Source organism: Bubalus bubalis, chromosome X, assembly GCF_019923935.1.
Source record: "Bubalus bubalis isolate 160015118507 breed Murrah chromosome X, NDDB_SH_1, whole genome shotgun sequence".
Taxonomy (NCBI): domain Eukaryota; kingdom Metazoa; phylum Chordata; class Mammalia; order Artiodactyla; family Bovidae; genus Bubalus; species Bubalus bubalis.
The window spans coordinates 37,328,868-37,340,012 of record NC_059181.1 but is presented as its reverse complement, the minus strand read 5'-3'; positions in this window follow the sequence as shown (position 1 = coordinate 37,340,012).

The window sequence follows — 11,145 nt, the reverse complement described above, 5'->3', positions numbered from 1 at the left end:
CACTAAAGCACCATTGAGTGGGGAGGTATTGATTTTGCCCGCTTGAGTTTCATTATTCCTCTTGAGGGTCTTTCAGTCTTCCACTTATTCCCACTACCACTGTGGTCCCCAGAGGCTCACTGTTCCCTCATTAAAACTTTGGCATGTGCTGTACACCTGAAACCAACAACCTGTTGTAAACCAACTATAATTTAATTGAAAATTACATGAGATTTTAAAACATAAAAAATAAATACATGATTTTAAAATAAAAAAAAAATTGACATGGGGTAGAACAGTTGTGACAATGTAAAATTTTAAGTGAGATTCCTATAACACACAAAGAAGAAAAAAAAAGTATTGTAGAATGAACCAATGATCTCCATTAATAAAGAAAAAAGCATTAATCTAATATTTACTTATGAAGATTTTCACACGTATCTTGATGTTCCTTTTAGTAGCCCTAAATGATAAGGTAGCTATTATTATGCCCATTTTACTGATGAGAAAACTGAGGCTCAGAACATTTAAATGCTTTGTTCATGGGCACATAGCCAACTCTAGTTTGAGCTAGAGTTCAAACTAAGGTCTATTCTTCCATGAGTTTGGTGCTTGTATCAATTAGCCCTAGCCATAAACTGATTCTTTAAAAATCAGTGGCTTAAAACCAGAATTGTTTACTCTCAAGTATCTATGAGTTGAATCAGAGTCAGCTAATTTAGGCTGAGCTTGGTTGGAGGTGACTCTGCTACATGGAGTCTGTTACCACGTGGGACTAGAAGGCTGGTGCCTGCATATTCTTCTTATGGTAATAGTAAAAGGGCAGACACAAGAGGAAACTTGCAAAGTCTCTTGCTAGGTTCAAAACTGGTGCAGCATCATTGCCACCTCATTCTGTTGGCCAAATAAAATCCTTTGCTGAACTCAAGGTCAAGGGACAGAGAAGTACACCCAACCCAAGAAGGCACTGCAAAATAACATGGCAATGGGCATCTATATAGGAAGGGATAAGAAGCTGGAGCCATCAATGTATTCAACCCAGTGCTCTTCCCCAGGGTACCAGGCAACTTCTCCATATAGGTTTGTCATCTACATTCTAGCTACCTATAGCTGAGACAATGGATGTCTATTCTGTTTTCAAATTAGAATCAAAGGACATGTCCCTGCTTTGCCACCCATCATGGCTCTCCCACTGCATTTCTCTCTGACAGTCTTTTCTGTGTTATTGATTCAAACTCTCATCTTACCCTTCCTGTGAGACCTACCTCCAAAACACAGGGGAATGGCCTCATCTAAGTTCACCCAGTGCACATGTACAACACAGAAACCCCTACAACTCAGAAGAACCGTAAAATTCATACTGGGGTTCCCTGGTGGTCCAGTGGTTATGACTTTGCCTTCCAATGCAGTGGGCATGGGTTTCATCCCTGGTCAGGGAACTAAGATCCCACATGCCATGTAGTGCCAGCAAAGGAAAAAAATTAATAAATAAAATTCATACAATAAGATTCATATGCATCCATCAGGAATGGATAATTATATGTATTTAAACTCTCCTAGCTGGACCCTTATTCTCTGGTGCCTAATTCTCTTTACTCATTCATCCAATTCATTTGGCTATATTTTATTGAGTACATACTATGAGTCAGACATTGTGTGAGGTAATGCAGAGGTAAGCAGAGGAGTCTCAGGCCTTGCCTTCATAGAGCTTTGTTTGTTTGCTTTTTCCTGGTAAATTAATATGTACTGATGTATGTAAATGAATTCATGTCATGTTATACTTAACTCACATTGGCATAACTTATTTGCATCTTAACAAGAATGCTGACCCAAAATGTGATCTGCTTTTGTCCTGTCTGGCCCTGATGGGATAAGGAACATTTTCTGAGCAGGAATGGTTTCCTGCTGTCTGTACATCGCACCCCCTAACTTGTCACTGACAGTAAGTTCCTAGGACAAAACCTCTCTGCCCATAGTGGAGGGGATGCTGGCGAAACCTTATCTGGATGGTGAAGGCCAGATGATCATCCCAGATGGTGATTTTGCACATACCTAGTACACTTCAATGAAAAAATACACAAGTATCTTTAAGTACCTACTTGGTGTTGGGTCCTGAAAGAATGTGGGTGAGATTGTCTGGATTTGAATCCATCCTCCATTTATTAGCCATGTCACCTCTCTGGCCTCTGTTTCCTCATCTGTAAAAATGGAGATAATCAGAGTAGTTATTCATAGAATTATCATGACACTTAAATAAAATAATCTACATAAGCATTTAGCTCTGTGCTTGCCACATTATGGCACTGAATGAATACTTAGCTGTGATTATCTTGTCCTATATGCACAGCTGGATAGACAAAAGATTTGAAATAAGTTGAAGAAATTCTTCTAAGAATCTAATAATCCCATTTCAGAAGAGAAGACATACATTAAACAACAAGAGAGAAATCACAAGATGATTACATTAGTTAAGGTTCTTTTATTTGCAAGCAACAGAAATTAACTTTGTCTTATTTAAGAAAAAAGATTGAGAGTGAGAATAAATTCATTGTAATGATTCAGGGGTGTTCCATGGCCTCAAAAATGAGTTTAGGTCCGAAACCTTGACAGGGACAACAAGCCAGCCAGCTCTAGAAATTCAGCAACTAGAGCTGGGTGTGGACCCTAGGTCTCTTGAGCTCAGCCAGTAAGGGGACTTCAGCTCTTAACACCTCTTAATCTCTGGTTTCCTGGTTTCCAAATTTCAAATTCTCAGGAGGAAGAAGCTGGTTGGCCAGCTTGTGTCAGTGTTCTACCTCTGGATTGATTCATTAGGGTGGTCTCCTATAAGTCAGGGCAAGGTACAGGGGTATCCCATCGTATACATTGGAAGGCTTTTTTTCCAGATGTTAACAAGGAACTCAGAGAATAAATAGATGGCTTCCTGTTACCCCTTTGCCCTCATCTCCTACAGTACTCCAGGCACTCTGACCTTGCTTTTCCTCAAAATAGACAGACACACTGCCTCAGAAACTTTCTACTTGCCACTCCCTTTGCCAGGCATGCCCTTCTGTTAAATAACCCCATGAATCACTTCCTTATCTCTTTCATATATTGAGTCAAATGTTATCTTCTCAGCAAAGCCTTCCCTGACAAAGTTATTTATTTATTTTTAAACTTTAAACAAATTCTTTTTAGGCCATTCCATGCACCTTGCGGGATCTTAGTTCCCCAATCAGGGATTAAACTAAGCCTCAGCGGTGAAAGTAGAGAGTCCTAACTACTGGATCCCTGGGAATTGCCAACAAAGTTATTTAAAACGGCAACATATCCCCCCAGACATCCACATACACACCTCTAATCCCACTTTATCTGCTCTCTTTCTCTCTAAAATATTTATAACCTGCAGTACCAGTTAGCCGGGGCTTTTCAGGTGGCGCTACTGGTAAAGAACCCGCCTGCCAATACAGGAGACATAAAAGACACACGTTGGATCCCTAGGTTGGGAAAATCCCCTAGAGGAGAACATGGCAACCCACTCCAGTATTCTTGCCTGGAGAATCCCATAGACAGAGGAGCCTGGCGAGCTACAGTCCATGGGGTCGCAAAGAGTCGGACAGGACGGAAGCAACTTAGCATGCATGTACCAGTTAGCTACTTCTGTAACAAAACACTGCAAATTTAGCAGCTTTAAACAACTGCCATTTTATCTAGCTTGTTGACAGTGGGTTGGTTGTGCAGTTCTTCTGGCCTGGACTGACTCAGTTAACCTCCCCTAGGTTTGCTCATGCATCTACGGTCAGCTGATGGTTGCATGATCCACAATGGCCTCATTCACATTTCTAGTGTTTGTTCTCTTCCATGTAGCTTTTTTATCTTCTAGCAGTTTTCCTTGGAATCATTCATATAGTGGTTTGAGGGCTTCCCTGATGGCTCAGATGGTAAAGAATCTGCCTGAAATGTGGTAGACCCAGGTTCAACTCCTGGGTTGGGAAGATCCCCTGGAGAAAGGAATGGCAACCCACTCCAGTATTCTTGCCTGGAGAACTCCATAGACAGAGTAGCCTGACAGGTTATAGTCCATAGAGTCACAAAGAGTCAGACACAACTTATCGACTAACACACTTTCTTTCAGGATTCCAAGAACAATAAGGGAGTAAGCCCCAGTGAGCTAGCAGTTTTCAAACCTTGCTTGTATTTGTATCTTATTTGCTAATGTCCTTTTGGCCAAAGGAAGTCTTGTGAACAGGCTAGATCTAATGGGTTGAGAAACAGACTCCAATGCTTAGTGAGTAGAGCTGCACAGTAAAACAGTAGAAGGGTGTACAAACAGGGATGGAAAGAATTCATGGCCATATTTGCAATCTATCACATCTTTAATATGTCATGTAGTTTACTGATTATTTTGCTTACTGTAAAAATAACTCTCCATTCATTCATGAATCCCTGCCACAAGAATAACACCGGATGCGGAGATATTTGCGTGGAGTGATTAGTTTCCGTTTCTCTGCCCACACTGAAGAAATGGTGTCTATTTATGTGAGAGGCTTTCCTTTGAGTTGGGCCCATCTAATGCCACATTTGTGTCTTACAAATTCTGAGTAGTCTTTCAACTTTTAATAGCACAATATATTAACCACTCTCGTAATTGCATAGATAAAATCCACGTTTCACATGAACATTTAAATGAATGCAAATCAACCTAATGGCCTCTCCTAGAGGGAAGATTATCATGCAGTGAACATTTGCTCTAACTGATATTATATATGCAAATGAGATTTTAATTTTGATATACTTTCACATGGACATATTTTCAGTTCAATGCAAATCTACTTATAGTGTATCATTAAGACTGAATCAGTCTCTTTTCTAGTGTGTCTATGTGTGTGGTTAATGTTGATACAGACGATGAAGCTTAATTTTCAGAATATCAGATGCTCTATTCTGCTCACCACTCCCCCCTTCCCCACCCCCAATGTCAGCGTTATTATGGAGAACTTTATTTTTTAGACTGGGACATGATGTCTTACCTACCTACATATATTTTTTATCCTTTTCTCTTTTTCAGCCACCCTCTCCCACTTTCTCCAATGTCACCCTATACTTTTGTGTTTGTTAAGATTATTATAAAGGCACAATGTTGTCATCAGATCAACTCACTTGACTTCTCAAAGAAGATGGCTTGATAGTCACAGCATCTTCATTGATATGGCAGGCAACATTTTTCATTCATAAAATGTTCCCATTTAATTCTCTCTCACAGTGGCAAGACCAATATACATATAGGTCTGGGGATATCAGGTGTCAGTATAACACAAAGATAAAATAACACAGAAAAAATAGTTAAATGCAGTATGTGCGTATGTGCTAAGTCATTTCTGCTGTGTCCAATTCTTTGCGATCCCATGGACTGTAGCCCCGCCAGGCTCCTCTGTCCATGGGATTCTTCAGGCAGGAATACTGGAGTGGATTGCCATGCCCTCCCCTCTAGGGGATCTTCCCGACCTAATATATATGTGATATATTTTTATCACATATATTTTATGTAATATATTTTTATCACATATATTTTATGTAATATATTTTGGAAAACAAGTTAAATCCAGTCTTGCAAGACTGCACATTCACCTCAGTATTAGTAGCACTCCATTTATTTGATTTTCTTTCAGCTAAAAACCAAGGAATTGTTAAATTGCCAACAGGCGTTCATTTTGTCAGAGTTGAGATGAAAGCACTCAAGAGAAGTTAAAGCAATTCTTTTCTACTGGGTAGGCTATTATTAGGCAAATTGCAGTTTGCTTTTAAAATGTTTCTAAAAAAGACTCTTTGTATGCTCATCCCCCAAACACCTTCCCATATCCAGGAGTTTTTGTCTTCATATAACTATCTCTAGGATTAACATATCTGTAGTAGAAGAGACAATTTAATTTTTCTTTTCTAATATGAACTTCCAAGAAAAAGAAAAAAAAGAAAAAAAAACATTAGATAGTTGTCTACATTAGACTACTCCATGGAGAGCTCTGACCACACAACACAGGTGAAGTATGGACGGTAACTTCAGGCTGAGCACAAGATTCCTGGAACACCACTCTGTTACCTCACCACCAACCAATCAGAAGAAAGTCATACACCCTGCAGCCTTCACCCCAAATTTTGCACATAAAACTTCTCCCCCAAAACAATCAGAGTATGGGGTTTTTTTGTTTGTTTGTTTTTAGCACAAGCCACTGGTCTCCTTTCCTGGCCTTGCAGTAAACCTTTCTCTGATCCAAGCTCTGGTGTTTTGGTTTGTTTGGCCTCACTATGCATCAGGCACACACAATCGCATTTGGTAAGGAGTATTCTCCAGGTTATGTACAGTTCCTGTTACTGACTCTGCAAAAACACTCCCAGTACCAGCACTGTCTGGTTAGCACTCTTTGTTGCTGTGATTAATTCAGTAGTCTCTGCAACCTAATTTCTTTCCTTTAACATCTAGGCCACCTAGGTTTTCCTTAATGCCACATTGACAAAGGAATCAGCAAATATCCTCTCCCATTCTGCTCGTAACTCCAGCTCTTTTAGTGGAACCCACAATCCTTTCAATAAAGTGTCTGATTAGAGATTTTCATTTCCCAAAGCTTTTCTACTTATGATATAATTGCTTCTTAAAAAAAAAAAAATCACTCCGGAATAAATGAGTAACAGAGTAAACCTCTCCTTTTTCTTTCTGATACTTCAGAATTGAAGAGTGTCAGCTAAGAGAGTCAGAACCGACTTCAAGCCCTAGATCTTCCCATTACTGGCTGAGATGCTGTAGGCAGGTTTATTTGATAGTTTCTAGGATTCAAGCTTCAGAATCTAAATAAGCAGAGAGGGAACTATAGATGAATATTAAAAGCTCACAGATTGAACTTTGGAAGAGTCAGAGGAATAGTCTCTGCTGAACTTCTTGGTAACATGCTGAGAAATGGAGTATTTCCTGCCATGGCGGTAAACAAGGATGACACAGCCATCAGTGACTGCAGCCCTCCAATGTGAGCTGGTGAGCCCTGAGGAAACTCAAGAAAGAAAAGAATACCTGCCATCTAGCACCCATTCCCTGCAGTATGTCCTAAGGAAACCCAGGATGTGAAAACAGGAAACTGGCCCCAGACAGCTGCTGCTAAGTCGCGTCAGTCGTGTCCGACTCTGTGTGACCCCATAGACAGCAGCCCAACAGGCTCCCCCGTCCCTGGGATTCTCCAGGCAAGAACACTGGAGCGGGTTGCCATTTCCTTCTCCAATGCATGAAAGTGAAAAGTGAAAGGGAAGTCGCTCAGTTGTGTCTGACTCTTTGCGACCCCACGGACTGTAGCCTACCAGGCTCCTCCATCCATGGGATTCTCCAGGCAAGAGTACTGGAGTGGGATGCCATTGCCTTCTCCGCCAGACAGCTGAGGTGCATGCATATGAAAGCAATGATTTCAGTGAGCCCTGACTCTTACATCTTCCCAAACACAGAGAATCACTGAATTCCTTAACTTGGGATATCTGCTTTACTTTAATGTACAATAATCTTTTTATGTTCAGAATACCTGTCTTTTGTTACAAAACTTCTGTATAACCTAGCTCCTCCACCCTCGCCTCCTTGGAGCAGTTCTCTCAGGGTTACTTGAAATACTGTCTCCTAGACTCGAAGTCCTAAAAATTTCCACCGAATAAAACATAACTCTCAAATTTTAGGTTGTGAATATTTTTCAAGTCAACAACGCCCAGGGCACATGGCAGAACTGCCCTCTTCAGCCACCTAGGCTAGCCAAACAGCTGCCCCACAACCTGATTTTCTATCTTCTGTCTTGACATTTACAGTAGGCCGTGTTTATCATTGTGCAATATAGTTTGAATTACAAAACACACCTTTATTAGGCATGTCTGATTCTTTCTGACCCCATGGACTGTAGCCCGCCAGGCTCCTCTGTCCATGGGATTTCCCAGGCAAGAATATTGGAGTGGGTTGCCATTTCCTTCTCCAGGGGATCTTCTCAACCCAGAGGTTGAACCCAAGTCTCTGCAGACAGATTCTTTATCGTGTGACCTACCCTTTACTTGACAACACACATACAAAAATACCTAACAGAGAGCCTGCCACATCTCCTGTCTATAATAGCCTCTGGAGATGGACGTGTAGAATTAATTGGGGGCACAGTGGAATAAATATTAGATGAGACTCCAGGAAATCCAAATTTTATATCCAGATTTGCCAACTTATTCACTGTGTGAGCTGAGATAAGCCATAGGACCTCTCTGACCTCAACAACCTCAACCCCCAAATGAAACAATCAGCCCAAATGGTTACTAAAGCTAGTTCTTAAATCCAGTGATCCTAGAAGATTCAGTTAACTCTCTGAAAATTATAAAAGTAGATCTCTTATTCATATTTAATTTTTAATGAAATAGTTTTATGATTTTTAAAATTATACATTCTCACTTTTAAAAGGTGGAAAACTATAAATTAAAAAAAAAAAAACTAAACCTACTTGTAATACCCACTACCTTACATTTTATCTTTCTGGGCTTCTTTCTTGATTTCCAATTCTTGTTCCCATCCATTATAACATTAATTTATTTTAGAAGGCTCAAGGTGAGGTATTATTTTTAAATTGCATTTCTAGTATAAAATTCTTGGATTTTATAATGTCCAGTATATGCACTATTTTGATTTTTTTTTTTTGGCCACATTATGTAGCATGTGGAACTCTCCCAACCAGGGATCAAACCTGAGCCTCCTGCAGTGAAAGTGAGAAATCTTAACCACTGGACCAAATCTAACAGAAAAAAATTATTTGTGCTACTTGTTTTTGTAATGGAACAGGACCTTCTGAGGCCCTCCAGGGCATGAAACTCTTTCCATGTCCCCCTTTCTTATTTGTAGGAATAAAGTCTTTAGACTCCTAGACCTCCCTGATTTCCAAAGAGCAGTTTCAAACAGTTGCTAATTAGGGAAGTGAGGGAATGCAGAAACAAAGGAGGAAAAAAATCAAGAAACTACAGTGCAGGATCCTGGTTCCTCCTCAAGGAATATGAATATATATATAAAACAATACAGGAACTAAGGTGCCCACCAAGGTAGAGGATGGTAACTTCAGGCTGAGCACGAGATTCCTAGAGCACTGCCCTGTTACCTCACCACCAAATATTAGAACAAAGTCACACACCCTGCAGACTCATCCCAAATTTTGCCTCTAAAAACTTTTCCCCAAAACCACTGGGGAGTTTGCTTTTTCTTTTCTTTTCTTTTTTTTCTTTTTGAGCACAAGCCAACATTCTCCTTGCATGGCCCTGCAATAACCTTTCTCTACTCCAAATTCCAACATTTTAGTTTGATTGGCCTCACTATGTATTAAGTACACAAATGTCCATCATTAACATTTTCGTCTAGATTTGAAATTCTGTTTCAATTACAGAAAATACTTCAGTATAAGGCTGCAAAGGCATAATTTAAGAATCCAATGTCAATTTTCTTTTTTTGTTTATTTTGTTGCTTTCTTTTTTTCTTTGCCACACTATGTGGCTTATGGGATTGTAGTTCCTTGGCCAATGATCAAACCCAGGCCTTCGGTAGTGAGAGCATGGAGTCCTAACAACTGGACCACCAGGGGATTCTCTCAATATTTTTTATACTTAGAGTCTGGTCTGAAAAGTCCAGTTGTGAAAGTTTGCCCATTTATCACCTAAGGCTAAAAATGGGACTGGAAAAGTGATGAGGGAAGAATCACTGTTCAAGCAGGAAATTGGTACTATTCTTTAAAGCAAAATTAAATCTGAAATGGAAAGCTTAAACATTGGAGTAATATGCTATGCTTAGTTTTGTCCTCAAGTAAGAAAGGCAGTTATGTCTGTGATATGTTTGAAAAAGAGCTCTCCTTTCCACCACCCCAGCAGTATGTTTCTGTGCTGAAATCTTACCATTCCTTTGGGCTTCAAAGCATATTTAATCTTTAAAAGTCCTCTATGCAAAGAGGGAAGTACCTGTTGGAAGGAAGAGCAGGGGTGTACCAACTTATGTTAGAGAATACCAGTACAGTGTCTACTGAAGAAAAATTATACAACCTACAAGTTGAGAATTATGTTTTATTCAGTGGACATACTGAGGACTTAGGCATAGGAGACAAGCTCTCAGGTAGCTCTAAGGGACTATTCTGAAGAGATAAGGGAGGAGCCAGGACATACAGTTTTGCAACAAAAACCAAGTAGTAGGAACATCAAAAGATTAGTGTTAACAACAGGAAACCAGATATCTCAAGTTACTGAATTTAGCACTGTTCTTTGTGTGGGAAGATACAAGAGTCTGGGCTCAGGGAAATCATTCCTTTGATATGCATCTTAGCTCTCTAGGGCCAGTATTCTATTCTTTTCCATCCTGAGGCCCCTCAGGGTACACCATTGGGGGTGGCAGAATTTTTCCTGTTTATTCTCAATTAATGTGATTATTCTCACCCCTTGCTTAAAGCCCATATCGTAGAGGCTGTGCTGTGCTCAGATACTCAGTCATGTCTGATTCTTTGTGACCCCATGGACTGTAGCCTACCAGGCTCCTCTGTCAATAGGATTCGCTAGGCAAGAATACTGGAGTGGGTTGCCATTCCCTTTTCCAGAGGATCTTCCCAACCCAGGGATCAAACCTGTGCCTCCTGCATCTCCTGCACTGGCAATCGGATTCTTTACAACTGCGCCACCTGGGAAGCCCTTCAGTTCAGTTCAGTTGCTCAGTCATGTCCGACTCTTTGCAACCCCATGAATCACAGCATGCCAGGCCTCCCTGTCCATCACCAACTCCCGGAGTTCACTCAAACTCACGTCCATTGAGTCGGTGATGCCATCCAGCCATCTCATCCTCTGTCGTCCCCTTCTCCTCCTGCTCCCAATCCCTCCCAGCATCAGGGTCTTTTCCAATGAGTCAACTCTTCACATGAGGTGGCCAAAGTATTGGAGTTTCAGCTTCTGATCTCCTTTAGGATAGACTGTTTGGATCTCCTTGCAGTCCAAGGGACTCTCAAGAGTCTTCTCTAACACCACAGTTCAAAAGCATCAATTCTTCGGCACTCAGCTTTCTTCACAGTCCAACTCTCACATCCATACATGACCACTGGAAAAACCATAGCCTTAGTGACATCCAAAACAAGCAAATAACAAAACATGGACAAAACTCCCACAAGTCTGATTCTA